At 40.7% G+C, this 27,696-nt stretch overlaps 11 non-coding genes across 11 annotated transcripts; 9 read left to right on the plus strand and 2 right to left on the minus strand.

The window, feature by feature from the left end:
- The first annotated feature begins 1,372 nt into the window (after positions 1-1,372).
- On the plus strand, positions 1,373-1,446 carry TRNAT-AGU (transfer RNA threonine (anticodon AGU)). Its single transcript has one exon. It is a non-coding gene; the product is annotated as a tRNA-Thr (tRNA).
- A 1,610-nt stretch (positions 1,447-3,056) lies between these two features.
- TRNAT-AGU (transfer RNA threonine (anticodon AGU)) lies at positions 3,057-3,130 on the plus strand. Its single transcript has one exon. It is a non-coding gene; the product is annotated as a tRNA-Thr (tRNA).
- A 3,294-nt stretch (positions 3,131-6,424) lies between these two features.
- TRNAT-AGU (transfer RNA threonine (anticodon AGU)) lies at positions 6,425-6,498 on the plus strand. Its single transcript has one exon. It is a non-coding gene; the product is annotated as a tRNA-Thr (tRNA).
- Positions 6,499-7,266: 768 nt separating this feature from the next.
- On the plus strand, positions 7,267-7,340 carry TRNAT-AGU (transfer RNA threonine (anticodon AGU)). The gene has a single exon. It is a non-coding gene; the product is annotated as a tRNA-Thr (tRNA).
- Positions 7,341-8,947: 1,607 nt separating this feature from the next.
- On the plus strand, positions 8,948-9,021 carry TRNAT-AGU (transfer RNA threonine (anticodon AGU)). Its single transcript has one exon. It is a non-coding gene; the product is annotated as a tRNA-Thr (tRNA).
- A 4,100-nt stretch (positions 9,022-13,121) lies between these two features.
- On the plus strand, positions 13,122-13,195 carry TRNAT-AGU (transfer RNA threonine (anticodon AGU)). The gene has a single exon. It is a non-coding gene; the product is annotated as a tRNA-Thr (tRNA).
- Positions 13,196-14,805: 1,610 nt separating this feature from the next.
- On the plus strand, positions 14,806-14,879 carry TRNAT-AGU (transfer RNA threonine (anticodon AGU)). The gene has a single exon. It is a non-coding gene; the product is annotated as a tRNA-Thr (tRNA).
- Positions 14,880-16,466: 1,587 nt separating this feature from the next.
- Positions 16,467-16,540, plus strand: TRNAT-AGU (transfer RNA threonine (anticodon AGU)). Its single transcript has one exon. It is a non-coding gene; the product is annotated as a tRNA-Thr (tRNA).
- Positions 16,541-17,620: 1,080 nt separating this feature from the next.
- Positions 17,621-17,693, minus strand: TRNAK-UUU (transfer RNA lysine (anticodon UUU)). Its single transcript has one exon. It is a non-coding gene; the product is annotated as a tRNA-Lys (tRNA).
- Positions 17,694-18,150: 457 nt separating this feature from the next.
- Positions 18,151-18,224, plus strand: TRNAT-AGU (transfer RNA threonine (anticodon AGU)). The gene has a single exon. It is a non-coding gene; the product is annotated as a tRNA-Thr (tRNA).
- A 2,764-nt stretch (positions 18,225-20,988) lies between these two features.
- On the minus strand, positions 20,989-21,060 carry TRNAK-UUU (transfer RNA lysine (anticodon UUU)). The gene has a single exon. It is a non-coding gene; the product is annotated as a tRNA-Lys (tRNA).
- Between the last annotated feature and the right edge of the window lie 6,636 nt (positions 21,061-27,696).

Below are 27,696 nucleotides of genomic sequence, written 5' to 3' on the forward strand. Positions count from 1 at the left end.
TTTTGTAAAAGAAGCAAAGATACGCCTGAACAGGGACTTGAACCCTGGACCCTCAGATTAAAAGTCTGATGCTCTACTGACTGAGCTATCCAGGCACAGGGATCACTGCCCATTTGAAACTTGATTTTCACTCTACAGCACCTCCATACATGGCTACCTCACTGGTCAATAGAGGAAATGAATTACTAGTACATTACACACATTTTGACACTGGAGACATAACTTTTTTCAGTCATTCCGTATCCAGATATAGAGATTTGCAGCATCTAGGACTTTAATGTTCACCCACTTACGGATTTGAATGTTTTGCCACATTCATGAGTGCAAACTTGCTCCCCAGTAAAGACGAACATGTGCTCCTCAATGCACACACTGGGCAATGCAGTCCACTCTAAATCGACGATTAATGACATGCTCGTTTTGTGCAATGGAGTTTCAGTCAATTGGAAAACATTTTGAAAAGTTATATTGCAACAGAAGCCCAGCCTTAAAAAAGTGGATTTCACTTCTAAATGATTACATGAGGAAGGAAAGGAGACCAGATGCAAAAAAGGTGCTGTGGCTTAGTTGGTTAAAGCGCCTGTCTAGTAAACAGGAGATCCTGAGTTCGAATCTCAACAGCACCTGTCTGCTTTTTTTTCGACCAATCTGTCTCCCCAATATTAAAACTTTGTACAAAGATTGCTATTTCATGCTATTTAGAAGCACAGTCAGGCTTGAAATGTTGGCAAAGCATCCAAGAACTCTGGACTCCACTACCTTAGAGTCATATTGCCCAAGGTTGCGATGCCATCAGAAATAGCACATATTAGAATGAGCAATTCATATTTCCTGCTTAATTTTTTGTAAAAGAAGCACCGAACCCTGGACCCTCAGATTAAAAGTCTGGTGCTCTACCAACTGAGCTATCCAAGCACAGGGATCAATGCCCATTTGAAACTTGATTTTCACTCTACAGCACCTCCATACATGGCTATCTCACTGGTCAATAAAGGAAATGAATTACTAGTGCATTACACACATTTTGACACTGGAGACATAACTTTTTCAGTCATTCCGTATCCATATATAGAGATTTGCAGCATCTAGGACTTTAATGGTCACCCACTTACGGATTTGAATGTTTTGCCACATTCATGAGTGCAAACTTGCTCCCCAGTAAAGACGAACATGTGCTCCTCAATGCACACACTGGGCAATGCAGTCCACTCTAAATCAACAATTAATGACATGCTCGTTTTGTGCAATGGAGTTTCAGTCAATTGGAAAACATTTTGAAAAGTTATATTGCAACAGAAGCCCAGCCTTAAAAAAAGTGGATTTCACATCTAAATGATTACATGTTGAAGGAAAGGAGGCCAGATGCAAAAAAGGTGCTGTGGCTTAGTTGGTCAAAGCGCCTGTCTAGTAAACAGGAGGTCCTGAGTTTGAATCTCAGCAGCACCTTTCTGCTTTTTTTTCGACCAATCTGTCTCCCCAATATTAAAACTTTGTACAAAGATTGCTATTTCATGCTATTTAGTAGCACAGTAAGGCTTCAAATGTTGGCAAAGCATCCAAGAACTCTGGACTCCACTACCTTAGAGTCATATTGCCCAAGGTTGCGATGCCATCAGAAATAGCACATATTAGAATGAGCAATTCATATTTCCTGCTTAATTTTTTGTAAAAGAAGCACAGGTACGCCTGAACAGGGACTTGAACCCTGGGCCCTCAGATTAAAAGTCTGATGCTCTACCGACTGAGCTATCCAGGCACAAGGATCACTGCCTATTTGAAACTTGATTTTCACTCTACAGCACCTCCATACATGGCTACCTCACTGGTCAATAAAGGAAATTAATTACTAGTGCATTACACACTTTTTGACACTGGAGACATAACTTTTTTCAGTCATTCCGTATCCAGATATAGAGATTTGCAGCATCTAGGACTTTAATGGTCACCCACTTACGGATTTGAATGTTTTGCAACATTCATGAGTGCAAACTTGCTCCCCAGTAAAGACGAACATGTGCTCCTCAATGCACACACTGGGCAATGCAGTCCGCTCTAAATCGACGATTAATGACATGCTCGTTTTGTGCAATGGAGTTTCAGTCAATTGGAAAACATTTTGAAAAGTTATATTGCAACAGAAGCCCAGCCTTAAAAAAAGTGGATTTCACTTCTAAATGATTACATGAGGAAGGAAAGGAGACCAGATGCAAAAAAAGGTGCTTGGCTTAGTTGGTTAAAGCGCCTGTTTAGTAAACAGGAGGTCCTGAGGTCGAATCTCAGCAGCGCCTCTCTGCTTTTTTTTTTCGACCAATCTGTCTCCCCAATATTAAAACTTTGTACAAAGATTGCTATTTCATGCTATTTAGAAGCACAGTCAGGCTTGAAATGTTGGCAAAGCATCCAAGAACTCTGGACTCCACTACCTTAGAGTCATATTGCCCAAGGTTGCGATGCCATCAGAAATAGCACATATTAGAATGAGCAATTCATATTTCCTGCTTAATTTTTTGTAAAAGAAGCACAGGTACGCCTGAACAGGGACTTGAACCCTGGGCCCTCAGATTAAAAGTCTGATGCTCTACCGACTGAGCTATCCAGAAACAAGGATCACTGCTATTTGAAACTTGATTTTCACTCTACAGCACCTCCATACATGGCTACCTCACTGGTCAATAAAGGAAATGAATTACTAGTGCATTACACACATTTTGACACTGGAGACATAACTTTTTTCAGTCATTCCGTATCCAGATATAGAGATTTGCAGCATCTAGGACTTTAATGTTCACCCACTTACGGATTTGAATGTTTTGCCACATTCATGAGTGCAAACTTGCTCCCCAGTAAAGACGAACATGTGCTCCTCAATGCACACACTGGGCAATGCAGTCCACTCTAAATCGACGATTAATGACATGCTCGTTTTGTGCAATGGAGTTTCAGTCAATTGGAAAACATTTTGAAAAGTTATATTGCAACAGAAGCCCAGCCTTAAAAAAGTGGATTTCACTTCTAAATGATTACATGAGGAAGGAAAGGAGACCAGATGCAAAAAAGGTGCTGTGGCTTAGTTGGTTAAAGCGCCTGTCTAGTAAACAGGAGATCCTGAGTTCGAATCTCAGCAGCGCCTGTCTGCTTTTTTTTCGACCAATCTGTCTCCCCAATATTAAAACTTTGTACAAAGATTGTTATTTCATGCTATTTAGAAGCACAGTCAGGCTTGAAATGTTGGCAAAGCATCCAAGAATTCTGGACTCCACTACCTTAGAGTCATATTGCCCAAGGTTGCGATGCCATCAGAAATAGCACATATTAGAATGAGCAATTCATATTTCCTGCTAAATTTTTTGTAAAAGAAGCAAACATACGCCTGAACAGGGACTTGAACCCTGGACTCTCAGATTAAAAGTCTGATGCTCTACCGACTGAGCTATCCAGGCACAGGGATCACTACCCATTTGAAACTTGATTTTCACTCTACAGCACCTCCATACATGGCTACCTCACTGGTCCATAAAGGAAATGAATTACTAGTGCATTACACACATTTTGACACTGGAGACATAACTTTTTTCAGTCATTCCGTATCCAGATATAGAGATTTGCAGCATCTAGGACTTTAATGTTCACCCACTTACGGATTTGAATGTTTTGCCACATTCATGAGTGCAAACTTGCTCCCCAGTAAAGACGAACATGTGCTCCTCAATGCACACACTGGGCAATGCAGTCCACTCTAAATCGATGATTAATGACATGCTCGTTTTGTGCAATGGAGTTTCAGTCAATTGGAAAACATTTTGAAAAGTTATATTGCAACAGTAGCCCAGCCTTAAAAAAGTGGATTTCACTTCTAAATGATTACATGAGGAAGGAAAGGAGACCAGATGCAAAAAAGGTGCTGTGGCTTAGTTGGTCAAAGTGCCTGTCTAGTAAACAGGAGGTCCTGAGTTTGAATCTCAGCAGTGCCTTTCTGCTTTTTTTTCGACCAATCTGTCTCCCCAATATTAAAACTTTGTACAAAGATTGCTATTTCATGCTATTTAGAAGCACAGTCAGGCTTGAAATGTTGGCAAAGCATCCAAGAACTCTGGTCTCCACTACCTTAGAGTCATATTGCCCAAGGTTGCAATGCCATCAGAAATAGCAAATATTATAATGAGCAATTCATATTTCCTGCTTAATTTTTTGTAAAAGAAGCAAAGGTACGCCTTAACAGGGACTTGAACCCTGGACCCTCAGATTAAAAGTCTGATGCTCTACCGACTGAGCTAACCGGCAACAGCGATCACTGTTTATCTGAAACTTAATTTTCACTCTACAGCATCTCCATACATGGCTACATCACTGGTCAATAAAGGGCATGAATTACTAGTGCATTACACACATTTTGACACTGGAGACATACCTTTTTTCAGTCATTCCGTATCCAGGTATAGAGATTTGCAGCATGTAGGACTTTAATGGTCACCCACCCCACGGATTTGAATGTTTTGCCACATTCATGAGTGCAAACTTGCTTCCCAGTAAAGACATACATGTGCTCCTCAATGCACACACTGGGCAATGCAGTCCACTCTAAATCGTCGATTACTGACATGCTCGTTTTGTGTAATGGAGTTTCAGTCAATTGGAAAACATTTTGAAAAGTTATATTGCAACAGAAGCCCAGCCTTAAAAAAAGTGGATTTCACTTCTAAATGATTACACGAGGAAGGAAAGGAGATCAGGCGCAAAAAAGGTGCTGTGGCTTAGTTGGTTAAAGCGCCTGTCTAGTAAACAGGAGATTCTGAGTTTGAATCTCAGCAGCGCCTCTCTGCTTTTTTTTTTCAACCAATCTGTCTCCTCAATATTAAAACTTTGTACAAAGATTGCTATTTCATGCTATTTAGAAGCACAGTCATGCTTGAAATGTTGGCAAAGTATCCAAGAACTCTGGACTCCACTACCTCAGAGTCATATTGCCCAAGGTTGTGATGCCATCAGAAATAGCACACATTAGAATGAGCAATTCATATGTCCTGCTTAATTTTTTGTAAAAGAAGCAAAGGTACGCCTGAACAGGGACTTGAACCCTGGACCCTCAGATTAAAAGTCTAATGCTCTACCATTGAGCTATCCAGGCACATGGATCTCGACCTATTTGAAACTTGATTTTCACTCTACAGCACCTCCATACATGGCTACCTCACTGGTCAATAAAGGAAATGAATTACTAGTGCATTACATACATTTTGACACTGGAGACATAACTTTTTTCAGTCATTCCGTATCCAGATATAGAGATTTGCAGCATCTAGGACTTTAATGGTCACCCACTTACGGATTTGAATGTTTTGCCACATTCATGAGTGCAAACTTGCTCCCCAGTAAAGACGAACATGTGCTCCTCAATGCACACACTGGGCAATGCAGTCCACTCTAAATCAATGATTAATGACATGCTCGTTTTGTGCAATGGAGTTTCAGTCAATTGGAAAACATTTTGAAAATTTATATTGCAACAGAAGCCCATCCTTAAAAAAGTGGATTTCACATCTAAATGATTACATGAGGAAGGAAAGGAGACCAGATGCAAAAAAGGTGCTGTGGCTTAGTTGGTCAAAGTGCCTGTCTAGTAAACAGGAGGTCCTGAGTTTGAATCTCAGCAGCGCCTTTCTGCTTTTTTTTCGACCAATCTGTCTCCCCAATATTAAAACTTTGTACAAAGATTGCTATTTCATGCTGTTTAGAAGCACAGTCAGGCTTGAAATGTTGGCAAAGCATCCAAGAACTCTGGTCTCCACTACCTTAGAGTCATATTGCCCAAGGTTGCAATGCCATCAGAAATAGCAAATATTAGAATGAGCAATTCATATTTCCTGCTTAATTTTTTGTAAAAGAAACAAAGGTACGCTCGAACAGGGACTTGAACCCTGGACCCTCAGATTAAAAGTCTGATGCTCTACCGACTGAGCTATCCGGGAACATGGATTTCTGCCTATTTCAAACTTGATTTTCACTCTACAGCACCACCATACATGGCTACCTCACTGGTCAATAAAGGAAATGAATTACTAGTGCATTACACACATTTTGACACTGGAGACATACCTTTTTTCAGTCATTCCGTATCCAGGTATAGAGATTTGCAGCATGTAGGACTTTAATGGTCACCCACCCCACGGATTTGAATGTTTTGCCACATTCATGAGTGTAAACTTGCTCCCCAGAAAGACGAACATGTGCTCCTCAATTCACACACTGGGCAATGCAGTCCGCTCTAAATCGACGATTAATGACATGCTCGTTTTGTGCAATGGAGTTTCAGTCAATTGGAAAACATTTTGAAAAGTTATATTGCAACAGAAGCCCAGCCTTAAAAAAAGTGGATTTCACTTCTAAATGATTACATGAGGAAGGAAAGGAGACCAGATGCAAAAAAGGTGCTGTGGCTTAGTTGGTTAAAGCGCCTGTCTAGTAAACAGGAGATCCTGAGTTCGAATCTCAGCAGCGCCTGTCTGCTTTTTTTTCGACCAATCTGTCTCCCCAATATTAAAACTTTGTACAAAGATTGCTATTTCATGCTATTTAGAAGCACAGTCAGGCTTGAAATGTTGGCAAAGCATCCAAGAACTCTGGACTCCACTACCTTAGAGTCATATTGCCCAAGGTTGCGATGCCATCAGAAATAGCACATATTAGAATGAGCAATTCATATTTCCTGCTTAATTTTTTGTAAAAGAAGCAAAGGTACGCCTGAACAGGGACTTGAACCCTGGACCCTCAGATTAAAAGTCTGATGCTCTACCGACTGAGCTAACCGGGAACAGCGATCACTGTTTATCTGAAACTTAATTTTCACTCTACAGCATCTCCATACATGGCTACATCACTGGTCAATAAAGGGCATGAATTACTAGTGCATTACACACATTTTGACACTGGAGACATACCTTTTTTCAGTCATTCCGTATCCAGGTATAGAGATTTGCAGCATGTAGGACTTTAATGGTCACCCACCCAACGGATTTGAATGTTTTGCCACATTCATGAGTGCAAACTTGCTTCCCAGTAAAGACGTACATGTGCTCCTCAATGCACACACTGGGCAATGCAGTCCACTCTAAATCGTCGATTACTGACATGCTCGTTTTGTGTAATGGAGTTTCAGTCAATTGGAAAACATTTTGAAAAGTTATATTGCAACAGAAGCCCAGCCTTAAAAAAGTGGATTTCACTTCTAAATGATTACATGAGGAAGGAAAGGAGACCAGATGCAAAAAAGGTGCTGTGGCTTAGTTGGTTAAAGCGCCTGTCTAGTAAACAGGAGATCCTGAGTTCGAATCTCAGCAGCGCCTGTCTGCTTTTTTTTCGACCAATCTGTCTCCCTAATATTAAAACTTTGTACAAAGATTGCTATTTCATGCTATTTAGAAGCACAGTCAGGCTTGAAATGTTGGCAAAGCATCCAAGAACTCTGGACTCCACTACCTTAGAGTCATATTGCCCAAGGTTGCGATGCCATCAGAAATAGCACATATTAGAATGAGCAATTCATATTTCCTGCTTAATTTTTTGTAAAAGAAGCACAGGTACGCCTGAACAGGGACTTGAACCCTGGACCCTCAGATTAAAAGTCTGATGCTCTACCGACTGAGCTATCCAGGCACAGGGATCACTGCCCATTTGAAACTTGATTTTCACTCTACAGCACCTCCATACATGGCTACCTCACTGGTCAATAAAGGAAATGAATTACTAGTGCATTACACACATTTTGACACTGGAGACATAACTTTTTCAGTCATTCCGTATCCAGATATAGAGATTTGCAGCATCTAGGACTTTAATGGTCACCCACTTACGGATTTGAATGTTTTGCCACATTCATGAGTGCAAACTTGCTCCCCAGTAAAGACGAACATGTGCTCCTCAATGCACACACTGGGCAATGCAGTCCACTCTAAATCAATGATTAATGACATGCTCGTTTTGTGCAATGGAGTTTCAGTCAATTGGAAAACATTTTGAAAATGTATATTGCAACAGAAGCCCAGCCTTAAAAAAGTGGATTTCACATCTAAATGATTACATGAGGAAGGAAAGGAGACCAGATGCAAAAAAGGTGCTGTGGCTTAGTTGGTCAAAGTGCCTGTCTAGTAAACAGGAGGTCCTGAGTTTGAATCTCAGCAGCGCCTTTCTGCTTTTTTTTCGACCAATCTGTCTCCCCAATATTAAAACTTTGTACAAAGATTGCTATTTCATGCTATTTAGAAGCACAGTCAGGCTTGAAATGTTGGCAAAGCATCCAAGAACTCTGGTCTCCACTACCTTAGAGTCATATTGCCCAAGGTTACAATGCCATCAGAAATAGCAAATATTAGAATGAGCAATTCATATTTCCTGCTTAATTTTTTGTAAAAGAAGCACAGGTACGCCTGAACAGGGACTTGAACCCTGGACCCTCAGATTAAAAGTCTGATGCTCTACCGACTGAGCTATCCGGGCACATGGATTTCTGCCTATTTCAAACTTGATTTTCACTCTACAGCACCACCATACATGGCTACCTCACTGGTCAATAAAGGAAATGAATTACTAGTGCATTACACACATTTTGACACTGGAGACATACCTTTTTTCAGTCATTCCGTATCCAGGTATAGAGATTTGCAGCATGTAGGACTTTAATGGTCACCCACCCCACGGATTTGAATGTTTTGCCACATTCATGAGTGTAAACTTGCTCCCCAGAAAGACGAACATGTGCTCCTCAATTCACACACTGGGCAATGCAGTCCGCTCTAAATCGACGATTAATGACATGCTCGTTTTGTGCAATGGAGTTTCAGTCAATTGGAAAACATTTTGAAAAGTTATATTGCAACAGAAGCCCAGCCTTAAAAAAGTGGATTTCACTTCTAAATGATTACATGAGGAAGGAAAGGAGACCAGATGCAAAAAAGGTGCTGTGGCTTAGTTGGTTAAAGCGCCTGTCTAGTAAACAGGAGATCCTGAGTTCGAATCTCAGCAGCGCCTGTCTGCTTTTTTTCGACCAATCTGTCTCCCCAATATTAAAACTTTGTACAAAGATTGCTATTTCATACTATTTAGAAGCACAGTCAGGCTTGAAATGTTGGCAAAGCATCCAAGAACTCTGGACTCCACTACCTTAGAGTCATATTGCCCAAGGTTGCGATGCCATCAGAAATAGCACATATTAGAATGAGCAATTCATATTTCCTGCTTAATTTTTTGTAAAAGAAGCAAAGGTACGCCTGAACAGGGACTTGAACCCTGGACCCTCAGATTAAAAGTCTGATGCTCTACCGACTGAGCTAACCGGGAACAGCGATCACTGTTTATCTGAAACTTAATTTTCACTCTACAGCATCTCCATACATGGCTACATCACTGGTCAATAAAGGGCATGAATTACTAGTGCATTACACACATTTTGACACTGGAGACATACCTTTTTTCAGTCATTCCGTATCCAGGTATAGAGATTTGCAGCATGTAGGACTTTAATGGTCACCCACCCCACGGATTTGAATGTTTTGCCACATTCATGAGTGCAAACTTGCTTCCCAGTAAAGACGTACATGTGCTCCTCAATGCACACACTGGGCAATGCAGTCCACTCTAAATCGTCGATTACTGACATGCTCGTTTTGTGTAATGGAGTTTCAGTCAATTGGAAAACATTTTGAAAAGTTATATTGCAACAGAAGCCCAGCCTTAAAAAAAGTGGATTTCACTTCTAAATGATTACACGAGGAAGGAAAGGAGATCAGGTGCAAAAAAGGTTCTGTGGTTTAGTTGGTTAAGGTGCCTGTCTAGTAAACAGGAGGTCCTGAGTTCGAATCTCAGCAGCGCCTGTCTGCTTTTTTTTCGACCAATCTGTCTCCCCAATATTAAAACTTTGTACAAAGATTGCTATTTCATGCTATTTAGAAGCACAGTCAGGCTTGAAATGTTGGCAAAGCATCCAAGAACTCTGGACTCCACTACCTTAGAGTCATATTGCCCAAGGTTGCGATGCCATCAGAAATAGCACATATTAGAATGAGCAATTCATATTTCCTGCTTAATTTTTTGTAAAAGAAGCAAAGGTACGCCTGAACAGGGACTTGAACCCTGGACCCTCAGATTAAAAGTCTGATGCTCTACCGACTGAGCTATCCAGGCACAGGGATCACTGCCCATTTGAAACTTGATTTTCACTCTACAGCACCTCCATACATGGCTACCTCACTGGTCAATAAAGGAAATGAATTACTAGTGCATTACACACATCTTGACACTGGAGACATAACTTTTTTCAGTCATTCCGTATCCAAATATAGAGATTTGCAGCATCTAGGACTTTAATGTTCACCCACTTACGGATTTTAATGTTTTGCCACATTCATGAGTGCAAACTTGCTCCCCAGTAAAGACGAACATGTGCTCCTCAATGCACACACTGGGCAATGCAGTCCACTCTAAATCAACGATTAATGACATGCTCGTTTTGTGCAATGGAGTTTCAGTCAATTGGAAAACATTTTGTAAAGTTATATTGCAACAGAAGCCCAGCCTTAAAAAAAGTGGATTTCACTTCTAAATGATTACATGAGGAAGGAAAGGAGATCAGATGCAAAAGAGGTGCTGTGGCTTAGTTGGTCTAGTAAACAGGAGATCCTGAGTTCGAATCTCAGCAGCGCCTGTCTGCTTTTTTTTCGACCAATCTGTCTCCCCAATATTAAAACTTTGTACAAAGATTGCTATTTCATGCTATTTAGAAGCACAGTCAGGCTTGAAATGTTGGCAAAGCATCCAAGAACTCTGGACTCCACTACCTTAGAGTCATATTGCCCAAGGTTGCGATGCCATCAGAAATAGCACATATTAGAATGAGCAATTCATATTTCCTGCTTAATTTTTTGTAAAAGAAGCAAAGGAACACCTGAACAGGGACTTGAACCCTGGACCCTCAGATTAAAAGTCTGATGCTCTACCGACTGAGCTATCCAGGCACAGGTATCACTGCCCATTTGAAACTTGATTTTCACTCTACAGCACCTCCATACATGGCTACCTCACTGGTCAATAAAGGAAATGAATTACTAGTGCATTAGACACATTTTGACACTGGAGACATAACTTTTTTCAGTCATTCCGTATCCAGATATAGAGATTTGCAGCATCTAGGACTTTAATGTTCACCCACTTACGGATTTGAATGTTTTGCCACATTCATGAGTGCAAACTTGCTCCCCAGTAAAGACGAACATGTGCTCCTCAATGCACACACTGGGCAATGCAGTCCACTCTAAATCGACGATTAATGACATGCTCATTTTGTGCAATGGAGTTTCAGTCAATTGGAAAACATTTTGAAACGTTATATTGCAACAGAAGCCCAGCCTTAAAAAAGTGGATTTCACTTCTAAATGATTACATGAGGAAGGAAAGGAGACTAGATGCAAAAAAGGTGCTGTAGCTTAGTTGGTTAAAGCGCCTGTCTAGTAAACAGGAGATCCTGAGTTCGAATCTCAGCAGCGCCTGTCTGCTTTTTTTTCGACCAATCTGTCTCCCCAATATTAAAACTTTGTACAAAGATTGCTATTTCATGCTATTTAGAAGCACAGTCAGGCTTGAAATGTTGGCAAAGCATCCAAGAACTCTGGACTCCACTACCTTAGAGTCATATTGCCCAAGGTTGCGATGCCATCAGGAATAGCACATATTAGAATGAGCAATTCATATTTCCTGCTAAATTTTTTGTAAAAGAAGCAAAGATACGCCTGAACAGGGACTTGAACCCTGGACCCTCAGATTAAAAGTCTGATGCTCTACTGACTGAGCTATCCAGGCACAGGGATCACTGCCCATTTGAAACTTGATTTTCACTCTACAGCACCTCCATACATGGCTACCTCACTGGTCAATAGAGGAAATGAATTACTAGTACATTACACACATTTTGACACTGGAGACATAACTTTTTTCAGTCATTCCGTATCCAGATATAGAGATTTGCAGCATCTAGGACTTTAATGTTCACCCACTTACGGATTTGAATGTTTTGCCACATTCATGAGTGCAAACTTGCTCCCCAGTAAAGACGAACATGTGCTCCTCAATGCACACACTGGGCAATGCAGTCCACTCTAAATCGACGATTAATGACATGCTCGTTTTGTGCAATGGAGTTTCAGTCAATTGGAAAACATTTTGAAAAGTTATATTGCAACAGAAGCCCAGCCTTAAAAAAGTGGATTTCACTTCTAAATGATTACATGAGGAAGGAAAGGAGACCAGATGCAAAAAAGGTGCTGTGGCTTAGTTGGTTAAAGCGCCTGTCTAGTAAACAGGAGATCCTGAGTTCGAATCTCAACAGCACCTGTCTGCTTTTTTTTCGACCAATCTGTCTCCCCAATATTAAAACTTTGTACAAAGATTGCTATTTCATGCTATTTAGAAGCACAGTCAGGCTTGAAATGTTGGCAAAGCATCCAAGAACTCTGGACTCCACTACCTTAGAGTCATATTGCCCAAGGTTGCGATGCCATCAGAAATAGCACATATTAGAATGAGCAATTCATATTTCCTGCTTAATTTTTTGTAAAAGAAGCACCGAACCCTGGACCCTCAGATTAAAAGTCTGGTGCTCTACCAACTGAGCTATCCAAGCACAGGGATCAATGCCCATTTGAAACTTGATTTTCACTCTACAGCACCTCCATACATGGCTATCTCACTGGTCAATAAAGGAAATGAATTACTAGTGCATTACACACATTTTGACACTGGAGACATAACTTTTTCAGTCATTCCGTATCCATATATAGAGATTTGCAGCATCTAGGACTTTAATGGTCACCCACTTACGGATTTGAATGTTTTGCCACATTCATGAGTGCAAACTTGCTCCCCAGTAAAGACGAACATGTGCTCCTCAATGCACACACTGGGCAATGCAGTCCACTCTAAATCAACAATTAATGACATGCTCGTTTTGTGCAATGGAGTTTCAGTCAATTGGAAAACATTTTGAAAAGTTATATTGCAACAGAAGCCCAGCCTTAAAAAAAGTGGATTTCACATCTAAATGATTACATGTTGAAGGAAAGGAGGCCAGATGCAAAAAAGGTGCTGTGGCTTAGTTGGTCAAAGCGCCTGTCTAGTAAACAGGAGGTCCTGAGTTTGAATCTCAGCAGCACCTTTCTGCTTTTTTTTCGACCAATCTGTCTCCCCAATATTAAAACTTTGTACAAAGATTGCTATTTCATGCTATTTAGTAGCACAGTAAGGCTTCAAATGTTGGCAAAGCATCCAAGAACTCTGGACTCCACTACCTTAGAGTCATATTGCCCAAGGTTGCGATGCCATCAGAAATAGCACATATTAGAATGAGCAATTCATATTTCCTGCTTAATTTTTTGTAAAAGAAGCACAGGTACGCCTGAACAGGGACTTGAACCCTGGGCCCTCAGATTAAAAGTCTGATGCTCTACCGACTGAGCTATCCAGGCACAAGGATCACTGCCTATTTGAAACTTGATTTTCACTCTACAGCACCTCCATACATGGCTACCTCACTGGTCAATAAAGGAAATTAATTACTAGTGCATTACACACTTTTTGACACTGGAGACATAACTTTTTTCAGTCATTCCGTATCCAGATATAGAGATTTGCAGCATCTAGGACTTTAATGGTCACCCACTTACGGATTTGAATGTTTTGCAACATTCATGAGTGCAAACTTGCTCCCCAGTAAAGACGAACATGTGCTCCTCAATGCACACACTGGGCAATGCAGTCCGCTCTAAATCGACGATTAATGACATGCTCGTTTTGTGCAATGGAGTTTCAGTCAATTGGAAAACATTTTGAAAAGTTATATTGCAACAGAAGCCCAGCCTTAAAAAAAGTGGATTTCACTTCTAAATGATTACATGAGGAAGGAAAGGAGACCAGATGCAAAAAAAGGTGCTTGGCTTAGTTGGTTAAAGCGCCTGTTTAGTAAACAGGAGGTCCTGAGGTCGAATCTCAGCAGCGCCTCTCTGCTTTTTTTTTTCGACCAATCTGTCTCCCCAATATTAAAACTTTGTACAAAGATTGCTATTTCATGCTATTTAGAAGCACAGTCAGGCTTGAAATGTTGGCAAAGCATCCAAGAACTCTGGACTCCACTACCTTAGAGTCATATTGCCCAAGGTTGCGATGCCATCAGAAATAGCACATATTAGAATGAGCAATTCATATTTCCTGCTTAATTTTTTGTAAAAGAAGCACAGGTACGCCTGAACAGGGACTTGAACCCTGGGCCCTCAGATTAAAAGTCTGATGCTCTACCGACTGAGCTATCCAGAAACAAGGATCACTGCTATTTGAAACTTGATTTTCACTCTACAGCACCTCCATACATGGCTACCTCACTGGTCAATAAAGGAAATGAATTACTAGTGCATTACACACATTTTGACACTGGAGACATAACTTTTTTCAGTCATTCCGTATCCAGATATAGAGATTTGCAGCATCTAGGACTTTAATGTTCACCCACTTACGGATTTGAATGTTTTGCCACATTCATGAGTGCAAACTTGCTCCCCAGTAAAGACGAACATGTGCTCCTCAATGCACACACTGGGCAATGCAGTCCACTCTAAATCGACGATTAATGACATGCTCGTTTTGTGCAATGGAGTTTCAGTCAATTGGAAAACATTTTGAAAAGTTATATTGCAACAGAAGCCCAGCCTTAAAAAAGTGGATTTCACTTCTAAATGATTACATGAGGAAGGAAAGGAGACCAGATGCAAAAAAGGTGCTGTGGCTTAGTTGGTTAAAGCGCCTGTCTAGTAAACAGGAGATCCTGAGTTCGAATCTCAGCAGCGCCTGTCTGCTTTTTTTTCGACCAATCTGTCTCCCCAATATTAAAACTTTGTACAAAGATTGTTATTTCATGCTATTTAGAAGCACAGTCAGGCTTGAAATGTTGGCAAAGCATCCAAGAATTCTGGACTCCACTACCTTAGAGTCATATTGCCCAAGGTTGCGATGCCATCAGAAATAGCACATATTAGAATGAGCAATTCATATTTCCTGCTAAATTTTTTGTAAAAGAAGCAAACATACGCCTGAACAGGGACTTGAACCCTGGACTCTCAGATTAAAAGTCTGATGCTCTACCGACTGAGCTATCCAGGCACAGGGATCACTACCCATTTGAAACTTGATTTTCACTCTACAGCACCTCCATACATGGCTACCTCACTGGTCCATAAAGGAAATGAATTACTAGTGCATTACACACATTTTGACACTGGAGACATAACTTTTTTCAGTCATTCCGTATCCAGATATAGAGATTTGCAGCATCTAGGACTTAAATGTTCACCCACTTACGGATTTGAATGTTTTGCCACATTCATGAGTGCAAACTTGCTCCCCAGTAAAGACGAACATGTGCTCCTCAATGCACACACTGGGCAATGCAGTCCACTCTAAATCGACGATTAATGACATGCTCGTTTTGTGCAATGGAGTTTCAGTCAATTGGAAAACATTTTGAAAAGTTATATTGCAACAGAAGCCCAGCCTTAAAAAAGTGGATTTCACTTCTAAATGATTACATGAGGAAGGAAAGGAGACCAGATGCAAAAAAGGTGCTGTGGCTTAGTTGGTTAAAGCGCCTGTCTAGTAAACAGGAGATCCTGAGTTCGAATCTCAACAGCGCCTGTCTGCTTTTTTTTCGACCAATCTGTCTCCCCAATATTAAAACTTTGTACAAAGATTGCTATTTCATGCTATTTAGAAGCACAGTCAGGCTTGAAATGTTGGCAAAGCATCCAAGAACTCTGGACTTCACTACCTTAGAGTCATATTGCCCAAGGTTGCGATGCCATCAGAAATAGCACATATTAGAATGAGCAATTCATATTTCCTGCTTAATTTTTTGTAAAAGAAGCACCGAACCCTGGACCCTCAGATTAAAAGTCTGATGCTCTACCAACTGAGCTATCCAAGCACAGGGATCACTGCCCATTTGAAACTTGATTTTCACTCTACAGCACCTCCATACATGGCTACCTCACTGGTCAATAAAGGAAATGAATTACTAGTGCATTACACACATTTTGACACTGGAGACATAACTTTTTCAGTCATTCCGTATCCAGATATAGAGATTTGCAGCATCTAGGACTTTAATGGTCACCCACTTACGGATTTGAATGTTTTGCCACATTCATGAGTGCAAACTTGCTCCCCAGTAAAGACGAACATGTGCTCCTCAATGCACACACTGGGCAATGCAGTCCACTCTAAATCAACAATTAATGACATGCTCGTTTTGTGCAATGGAGTTTCAGTCAATTGGAAAACATTTTGAAAAGTTATATTGCAACAGAAGCCCAGCCTTAAAAAAAGTGGATTTCACATCTAAATGATTACATGTTGAAGGAAAGGAGGCCAGATGCAAAAAAGGTGCTGTGGCTTAGTTGGTCAAAGCGCCTGTCTAGTAAACAGGAGGTCCTGAGTTTGAATCTCAGCAGCACCTTTCTGCTTTTTTTTCGACCAATCTGTCTCCCCAATATTAAAACTTTGTACAAAGATTGCTATTTCATGCTATTTAGTAGCACAGTAAGGCTTGAAATGTTGGCAAAGCATCCAAGAACTCTGGACTCCACTACCTTAGAGTCATATTGCCCAAGGTTGCGATGCCATCAGAAATAGCACATATTAGAATGAGCAATTCATATTTCCTGCTTAATTTTTTGTAAAAGAAGCACAGGTACGCCTGAACAGGGACTTGAACCCTGGGCCCTCAGATTAAAAGTCTGATGCTCTACCGACTGAGCTATCCAGGCACAAGGATCACTGCCTATTTGAAACTTGATTTTCACTCTACAGCACCTCCATACATGGCTACCTCACTGGTCAATAAAGGAAATTAATTACTAGTGCATTACACACTTTTTGACACTGGAGACATAACTTTTTTCAGTCATTCCGTATCCAGATATAGAGATTTGCAGCATCTAGGACTTTAATGGTCACCCACTTACGGATTTGAATGTTTTGCAACATTCATGAGTGCAAACTTGCTCCCCAGTAAAGACGAACATGTGCTCCTCAATGCACACACTGGGCAATGCAGTCCGCTCTAAATCGACGATTAATGACATGCTCGTTTTGTGCAATGGAGTTTCAGTCAATTGGAAAACATTTTGAAAAGTTATATTGCAACAGAAGCCCAGCCTTAAAAAAGTGGATTTCACTTCTAAATGATTACATGAGGAAGGAAAGGAGACCAGATGCAAACAAAGGTGCTTGGCTTAGTTGGTTAAAGCGCCTGTTTAGTAAACAGGAGGTCCTGAGGTCGAATCTCAGCAACGCCTCTCTGCTTTTTTTTTTCGACCAATCTGTCTCCCCAATATTAAAACTTTGTACAAAGATTGCTATTTCATGCTATTTAGAAGCACTGTCAGGCTTGAAATGTTGGCAAAGCATCCAAGAACTCTGGACTCCACTACCTTAGAGTCATATTGCCCAAGGTTGCGATGCCATCAGAAATAGCACATATTAGAATGAGCAATTCATATTTCCTGCTTAATTTTTTGTAAAAGAAGCACAGGTACGCCTGAACAGGGACTTGAACCCTGGGCCATCAGATTAAAAGTCTGATGCTCTACCGACTGAGCTATCCAGGCACAGGGATCACTGCCCATTTGAAACTTGATTTTCACTCTACAGCACCTCCATAAATGGCTACCTCACTGGTCAATAAAGGAAATGAATTACTAGTGCATTACACACATTTTGACACTGGAGACATAACTTTTTTCAGTCATTCCGTATCCAGATATAGAGATTTGCAGCATCTAGGACTTCAATGTTCACCCACTTACGGATTTGAATGTTTTGCCACATTCATGAGTGCAAACTTGCTCCCCAGTAAAGACGAACATGTGCTCCTCAATGCACACACTGGGCAATGCAGTCCACTCTAAATCGACGATTAATGACATGCTCGTTTTGTGCAATGGAGTTTCAGTCAATTGGAAAACATTTTGAAAAGTTATATTGCAACAGAAGCCCAGCCTTAAAAAAGTGGATTTCACTTCTAAATGATTATATGAGGAAGGAAAGGAGACCAGATGCAAAAAAGGTGCTGTGGCTTAGTTGGTTAAAGCGCCTGTCTAGTAAACAGGAGATCCTGAGTTCGAATCTCAGCAGCGCCTGTCTGCTTTTTTTTCGACCAATCTGTCTCCCCAATATTAAAACTTTGTACAAAGATTGCTATTTCATGCTATTTAGAAGCACAGTAAGGCTTGAAATGTTGGCAAAGCATACAAGAACTCTGGACTCCACTACCTTAGAATCATATTGCCCAAGGTTGCGATGCCATCAGAAATAGCACATATTAGAATGAGCAATTCATATTTCCTGCTTAATTTTTTGTAAAAGAAGCACAGGTACGCCTGAACAGGGACTTGAACCCTGGACCCTCAGATTAAAAGTCTGATGCTCTACCGACTGAGCTATCCAGGCACAGGGATCACTGCCCATTTGAAACTTGATTTTCACTCTACAGCACCTCCATACATGGCTACCTCACTGGTCAATAAAGGAAATGAATTACTAGTGCATTACACACATTTTGACACTGGAGACATAACTTTTTCAGTCATTCCGTATCCAGATATAGAGATTTGCAGCATCTAGGACTTTAATGGTCACCCACTTACGGATTTGAATGTTTTGCCACATTCATGAGTGCAAACTTGCTCCCCAGTAAAGACGAACATGTGCTCCTCAATGCACACACTGGGCAATGCAGTCCACTCTAAATCAATGATTAATGACATGCTCGTTTTGTGCAATGGAGTTTCAGTCAATTGGAAAACATTTTGAAAATTTATATTGCAACAGAAGCCCAGCCTTAAAAAAGTGGATTTCACATCTAAATGATTACATGAGGAAGGAAAGGAGACCAGATGCAAAAAAGGTGCTGTGGCTTAGTTGGTCAAAGTGCCTGTCTAGTAAACAGGAGGTCCTGAGTTTGAATCTCAGCAGCGCCTTTCTGCTTTTTTTTCGACCAATCTGTCTCCCCAATATTAAAACTTTGTACAAAGATTGCTATTTCATGCTATTTAGAAGCACAGTCAGGCTTGAAATGTTGGTAAAGCATCAAAGAACTCTGGACTCCACTACCTTAGAGTCATATTGCCCAAGGTTGCGATGCCATCAGAAATAGCACATATTAGAATGAGCAATTCATATTTCCTGCTTAATTTTTTGTAAAAGAAGCAAAGGTACGCTCGAACAGGGACTTGAACCCTGGACCCTCAGATTAAAAGTCTGATGCTCTACCGACTGAGCTATCCAGGCACATGGATTTCTGCCTATTTCAAACTTGATTTTCACTCTACAGCACCACCATACATGGCTACCTCACTGGTCAATAAAGGAAATGAATTACTAGTGCATTACACACATTTTGACACTAGAGACATAACTTTTTTCAGTCATTCCGTATCCAGATATAGAGATTTGCAGCATGTAGGACTTTAATGGTCACCCACCCCACGGATTTGAATGTTTTGCCACATTCATGAGTGCAAACTTGCTTCCCAGTAAAGACGTACATGTGCTCCTCAATGCACACACTGGGCAATGCAGTCCACTCTAAATCGTCGATTACTGACATGCTCGTTTTGTGTAATGGAGTTTCAGTCAATTGGAAAACATTTTGAAAAGTTATATTGCAACAGAAGCCCAGCCTTAAAAAAAGTGGATTTCACTTCTAAATGATTACACGAGGAAGGAAAGGAGATCAGACGCAAAAAAAGGTGCTGTGGCTTAGTTGGTTAAAGCGCCTGTCTAGTAAACAGGAGATCCTGAGTTTGAATCTCAGCAGCGCCTCTCTGCTTTTTTTTTTCAACCAATCTGTCTCCTCAATATTAAAACTTTGTACAAAGATTGCTATTTCATGCTATTTAGAAGCACAGTCATGCTTGAAATGTTGGCAAAGTATCCAAGAACTCTGGACTCCACTACCTCAGAGTCATATTGCCCAAGGTTGTGATGCCATCAGAAATAGCACACATTAGAATGAGCAATTCATATGTCCTGCTTAATTTTTTGTAAAAGAAGCACAGGTACGCCTGAACAGGGACTTGAACCCTGGGCCCTCAGATTAAAAGTCTGATGCTCTACCGACTGAGCTATCCAGACACAAGGATCACTGCTATTTGAAACTTGATTTTCACTCTAAAGCACCTCCATACATGGCTACCTCACTGGTCAATAAAGGAAATTAATTACTAGTGCATTACACACTTTTTGACACTGGAGACATAACTTTTTTCAGTCATTCCGTATCCAGATATAGAGATTTGCAGCATCTAGGACTTTAATGGTCACCCACTTACGGATTTGAATGTTTTGCAACATTCATGAGTGCAAACCTGCTCCCCAGTAAAGACGAACATGTGCTCCTCAATGCACACACTGGGCAATGCAGTCCGCTCTAAATCGACGATTAATGACATGCTCGTTTTGTGCAATGGAGTTTCAGTCAATTGGAAAACATTTTGAAAAGTTATATTGCAACAGAAGCACAGCCTTAAAAAAAGTGGATTTCACTTCTAAATGATTACATGAGGAAGGAAAGGAGACCAGATGCAAAAAAGGTGCTGTGGCTTAGTTGGTTAAAGCGCCTGTCTAGTAAACAGGAGGTCCTGAGTTTGAATCTCAGCAGCGCCTCTCTGCTTTTTTTTCGACCAATCTGTCTCCCCAATATTAAAACTTTGTACAAAGATTGCTATTTCATGCTATTTAGAAGCACAGTCAGGCTTGAAATGTTGGCAAAGCATCCAAGAACTCTGGTCTCCACTACCTTAGAGTCATATTGCCCAAGGTTGCAATGCCATCAGAAATAGCAAATATTAGAATGAGCAATTCATATTTCCTGCTTAATTTTTTGTAAAAGAAGCAAAGGTACGCCTGAACAGGGACTTGAACCCTGGACCCTCAGATTAAAAGTCTGATGCTCTACCACTGAGCTATCCAGGCACAGGGATCACTGACCATTTGAAACTTGATTTTCACTCTACAGCACCTCCATACATGGCTACCTCACTGGTCAATAAGGGAAATGAATTACTAGTGCATTACACACATTACGACACTGGAGACATGACGTTTTTCAGTCATTCCATATCCAGATATAGAGATTTGCAGCATCTAGGACTTTAATGGTCACCCACTCACGGATTTGAATGTTTTGCCACATTCATGAGTGTAAACTTGCTCCCCAGTAAAGACGAACATGTGCTCCTCAATTCACACTCTGGGCAATGCAGTCCGCTCTAAATCGACGATTAATGACATGCTCGTTTTGTGCAATGGAGTTTCAGTCAATTGGAAAACATTTTGAAAAGTTATATTGCAACAGAAGCCCAGCCTTAAAAAAGTGGATTTCACTTCTAAATGATTACATGAGGAAGGAAAGGAGACCAGATGCAAAAAAGGAGCTGTGGCTTAGTTGGTTAAAGCGCCTGTCTAGTAAACAGGAGATCCTGAGTTCGAATATCAACAGCGCCTCTCTGCTTTTTTTTCAACCAATCTGTCTCCCCAATATTAAAACTTTGTACAAAGATTGCTATTTCATGCTATTTAGAAGCACAGTCAGGCTTGAAATGTTGGCAAAGCATCCAAGAACTCTGGACTCCACTACCTTAGAGTCATATTGCCCAAGGTTGCGATGCCATCAGAAATAGCACATATTAGAATGAGCAATTCATATTTCCTGCTTAATTTTTTGTAAAAGAAGCAAAGGTACACCCAAACAGGAACTTGAACCCTGGGCCCTCAGATTAAAAGTCTGATGCTCTACCGACTGAGCTATCCAGGCACAAGGATCACTGTCTATTTGAAACTTGATTTTCACTCTACAGCACCTCCATACATGGCTACCTCACTGGTCAATAAAGGAAATTAATTACTAGTGCATTACACACTTTTTGACACTGGAGACATAACTTTTTTCAGTCATTCCGTATCCAGATATAGAGATTTGCAGCATCTAGGACTTTAATGGTCACCCACTTACGGATTTGAATGTTTTGCAACATTCATGAGTGCAAACTTGCTCCCCAGTAAAGACGAACATGTGCTCCTCAATGCACACACTGGGCAATGCAGTCCGCTCTAAATCGACGATTAATGACATGCTCGTTTTGTGCAATGGAGTTTCAGTCAATTGGAAAACATTTTGAAAAGTTATATTGCAACAGAAGCCCAGCCTTAAAAAAAGTGGATTTCACTTCTAAATGATTACATGAGGAAGGATAGGAGACCAGATGCAAAAAAAGGTGCTTGGCTTAGTTGGTTAAAGCGCCTGTTTAGTAAACAGGAGATCCTGAGTTCGAATATCAACAGCGCCTCTCTGCTTTTTTTTCAACCAATCTGTCTCCCCAATATTAAAACTTTGTACAAAGATTGCTATTTCATGCTATTTAGAAGCACAGTCAGGCTTGAAATGTTGGCAAAGCATCCAAGAACTCTGGACTCCACTACCTTAGAGTCATATTGCCCAAGGTTGCGATGCCATCAGAAATAGCACATATTAGAATGAGCAATTCATATTTCCTGCTTAATTTTTTGTAAAAGAAGCAAAGGTACACCCAAACAGGAACTTGAACCCTGGGCCCTCAGATTAAAAGTCTGATGCTCTACCGACTGAGCTATCCAGGCACAAGGATCACTGTCTATTTGAAACTTGATTTTCACTCTACAGCACCTCCATACATGGCTACCTCACTGGTCAATAAAGGAAATTAATTACTAGTGCATTACACACTTTTTGACACTGGAGACATAACTTTTTTCAGTCATTCCGTATCCAGATATAGAGATTTGCAGCATCTAGGACTTTAATGGTCACCCACTTACGGATTTGAATGTTTTGCAACATTCATGAGTGCAAACTTGCTCCCCAGTAAAGACGAACATGTGCTCCTCAATGCACACACTGGGCAATGCAGTCCGCTCTAAATCGACGATTAATGACATGCTCGTTTTGTGCAATGGAGTTTCAGTCAATTGGAAAACATTTTGAAAAGTTATATTGCAACAGAAGCCCAGCCTTAAAAAAAGTGGATTTCACTTCTAAATGATTACATGAGGAAGGATAGGAGACCAGATGCAAAAAAAGGTGCTTGGCTTAGTTGGTTAAAGCGCCTGTTTAGTAAACAGGAGGTCCTGAGGTCGAATCTCAGCAGCGCCTCTCTGCTTTTTTTTTTCGACCAATCTGTCTCCCCAATATTAAAACTTTGTACAAAGATAGCTATTTCATGCTATTTAGAAGCACAGTCAGGCTTGAAATGTTGGCAAAGCATCCAAGAACTCTGGACTCCACTACCTTAGAGTCATATTGCCCAAGGTTGCGATGCCATCAGAAATAGCACATATTAGAATGAGCAATTCATATTTCCTGCTTAATTTTTTGTAAAAGAAGCAAAGGTACACCCAAACAGGAACTTGAACCCTGGGCCCTCAGATTAAAAGTCTGATGCTCTACCGACTGAGCTATCCAGGCACAAGGATCACTGTCTATTTGAAACTTGATTTTCACTCTACAGCACCTCCATACATGGCTACCTCACTGGTCAATAAAGGAAATTAATTACTAGTGCATTACACACTTTTTGACACTGGAGACATGACTTTTTTCAGTCATTCCGTATCCAGATATAGAGATTTGCAGCATCTAGGACTTTAATGGTCACCCACTTACGGATTTGAATGTTTTGCAACATTCATGAGTGCAAACTTGCTCCCCAGTAAAGACGAACATGTGCTCCTAAATGCACACACTGGGCAATGCAGTCCGCTCTAAATCGACGATTAATGACATGCTCGTTTTGTGCAATGGAGTTTCAGTCAATTGGAAAACATTTTGAAAAGTTATATTGCAACAGAAGCACAGCCTTAAAAAAAGTGGATTTCAATTCTAAATGATTACATGAGGAAGGAAAGGAGACCAGATGCAAAAAAGGTGCTGTGGCTTAGTTGGTTAAAGCGCCTGTCTAGTAAACAGGAGGTCCTGAGTTTGAATCTCAGCAGAGCCTCTCTGCTTTTTTTTCGACCAATCTGTCTCCCCAATATTAAAACTTTGTACAAAGATTGCTATTTCATGCTATTTAGAAGCACAGTCAGGCTTGAAATGTTGGCAAAGCATCCAAGAACTCTGGTCTCCACTACCTTAGAGTCATATTGCCCAAGGTTGCAATGCCATCAGAAATAGCAAATATTAGAATGAGCAATTCATATTTCCTGCTTAATTTTTTGTAAAAGAAGCAAAGGTACGCCTGAACAGGGACTTGAACCCTGGACCCTCAGATTAAAAGTCTGATGCTCTACCGACTGAGCTAACCGGGAACAGCGATCACTGTTTATCTGAAACTTAATTTTCACTCTACAGCATCTCCATACATGGCTACATCACTGGTCAATAAAGGGCATGAATTACTAGTGCATTACACACATTTTGACACTGGAGACATACCTTTTTTCAGTCATTCCGTATCCAGGTATAGAGATTTGCAGCATGTAGGACTTTAATGGTCACCCACCCCACGGATTTGAATGTTTTGCCACATTCATGAGTGCAAACTTGCTTCCCAGTAAAGACGTACATGTGCTCCTCAATGCACACACTGGGCAATGCAGTCCACTCTAAATCGTCGATTACTGACATGCTCGTTTTGTGTAATGGAGTTTCAGTCAATTGGAAAACATTTTGAAAAGTTATATTGCAACAGAAGCCCAGCCTTAAAAAAAGTGGATTTCACTTCTAAATGATTACACGAGGAAGGAAAGGAGATCAGACGCAAAAAAGGTGCTGTGGCTTAGTTGGTTAAAGCGCCTGTCTAGTAAACAGGAGATCCTGAGTTTGAATCTCAGCAGCGCCTCTCTGCTTTTTTTTTTTCAACCAATCTGTCTCCTCAATATTAAAACTTTGTACAAAGATTGCTATTTCATGCTATTTAGAAGCACAGTCATGCTTGAAATGTTGGCAAAGTATACAAGAACTCTGGACTCCACTACCTCAGAGTCATATTGCCCAAGGTTGTGATGCCATCAGAAATAGCACACATTAGAATGAGCAATTCATATGTCCTGCTTAATTTTTTGTAAAAGAAGCAAAGGTACGCCTGAACAGGGACTTGAACCCTGGACCCTCAGATTAAAAGTCTAATGCTCTACCACTGAGCTATCCAGGCACAGGGATCACTGACCATTTGAAACTTGATTTTCACTCTACAGCACCTCCATACATGGCTACCTCACTGGTCAATAAGGGAAATGAATTACTAGTGCATTACACACATTACGACACTGGAGACATGACGTTTTTCAGTCATTCCATATCCAGATATAGAGATTTGCAGCATCTAGGACTTTAATGGTCACCCACTCACGGATTTGAATGTTTTGCCACATTCATGAGTGTAAACTTGCTCCCCAGTAAAGACGAACATGTGCTCCTCAATTCACACTCTGGGCAATGCAGTCCGCTCTAAATCGACGATTAATGACATGCTCGTTTTGTGCAATGGAGTTTCAGTCAATTGGAAAACATTTTGAAAAGTTATATTGCAACAGAAGCCCAGCCTTAAAAAAGTGGATTTCACTTCTAAATGATTACATGAGGAAGGAAAGGAGACCAGATGCAAAAAAGGAGCTGTGGCTTAGTTGGTTAAAGCGCATGTCTAGTAAACAGGAGATCCTGAGTTCGAATATCAACAGCGCCTCTCTGCTTTTTTTTCAACCAATCTGTCTCCCCAATATTAAAACTTTGTACAAAGATTGCTATTTCATGCTATTTAGAAGCACAGTCAGGCTTGAAATGTTGGCAAAGCATCCAAGAACTCTGGACTCCACTACCTTAGAGTCATATTGCCCAAGGTTGCGATGCCATCAGAAATAGCACATATTAGAATGAGCAATTCATATTTCCTGCTTAATTTTTTGTAAAAGAAGCAAAGGTACACCCAAACAGGAACTTGAACCCTGGGCCCTCAGATTAAAAGTCTGATGCTCTACCGACTGAGCTATCCAGGCACAAGGATCACTGTCTATTTGAAACTTGATTTTCACTCTACAGCACCTCCATACATGGCTACCTCACTGGTCAATAAAGGAAATTAATTACTAGTGCATTACACACTTTTTGACACTGGAGACATAACTTTTTTCAGTCATTCCGTATCCAGATATAGAGATTTGCAGCATCTAGGACTTTAATGGTCACCCACTTACGGATTTGAATGTTTGCAACATTCATGAGTGCAAACTTGCTCCCCAGTAAAGACGAACATGTGCTCCTCAATGCACACACTGGGCAATGCAGTCCGCTCTAAATCGACGATTAATGACATGCTCGTTTTGTGCAATGGAGTTTCAGTCAATTGGAAAACATTTTGAAAAGTTATATTGCAACAGAAGCCCAGCCTTAAAAAAAGTGGATTTCACTTCTAAATGATTACATGAGGAAGGATAGGAGACCAGATGCAAAAAAAGGTGCTTGGCTTAGTTGGTTAAAGCGCCTGTTTAGTAAACAGGAGGTCCTGAGGTCGAATCTCAGCAGCGCCTCTCTGCTTTTTTTTTTCGACCAATCTGTCTCCCCAATATTAAAACTTTGTACAAAGATTGCTATTTCATGCTATTTAGAAGCACAGTCAGGCTTGAAATGTTGGCAAAGCATCCAAGAACTCTGGACTCCACTACCTTAGAGTCATATTGCCCAAGGTTGCGATGCCATCAGAAATAGCACATATTAGAATGAGCAATTCATATTTCCTGCTTAATTTTTTGTAAAAGAAGCAAAGGTACACCCAAACAGGAACTTGAACCCTGGGCCCTCAGATTAAAAGTCTGATGCTCTACCGACTGAGCTATCCAGGCACAAGGATCACTGTCTATTTGAAACTTGATTTTCACTCTACAGCACCTCCATACATGGCTACCTCACTGGTCAATAAAGGAAATTAATTACTAGTGCATTACACACTTTTTGACACTGGAGACATAACTTTTTTCAGTCATTCCGTATCCAGATATAGAGATTTGCAGCATCTAGGACTTTAATGGTCACCCACTTACGGATTTGAATGTTTTGCAACATTCATGAGTGCAAACTTGCTCCCCAGTAAAGACGAACATGTGCTCCTCAATGCACACACTGGGCAATGCAGTCCGCTCTAAATCGACGATTAATGACATGCTCGTTTTGTGCAATGGAGTTTCAGTCAATTGGAAAACATTTTGAAAAGTTATATTGCAACAGAAGCCCAGCCTTAAAAAAAGTGGATTTCACTTCTAAATGATTACATGAGGAAGGATAGGAGACCAGATGCAAAAAAAGGTGCTTGGCTTAGTTGGTTAAAGCGCCTGTTTAGTAAACAGGAGGTCCTGAGGTCGAATCTCAGCAGCGCCTCTCTGCTTTTTTTTTTCGACCAATCTGTCTCCCCAATATTAAAACTTTGTACAAAGATTGCTATTTCATGCTATTTAGAAGCACAGTCAGGCTTGAAATGTTGGCAAAGCATCCAAGAACTCTGGACTCCACTACCTTAGAGTCATATTGCCCAAGGTTGCGATGCCATCAGAAATAGCACATATTAGAATGAGCAATTCATATTT

The sequence above is a fragment of the Ambystoma mexicanum genome, unplaced genomic scaffold (assembly GCF_040938575.1).
Source record: "Ambystoma mexicanum isolate Mex_15411 unplaced genomic scaffold, UKY_AmexF1_1 Mex_scaf1, whole genome shotgun sequence".
Taxonomy (NCBI): Eukaryota; Metazoa; Chordata; class Amphibia; order Caudata; family Ambystomatidae; genus Ambystoma; species Ambystoma mexicanum.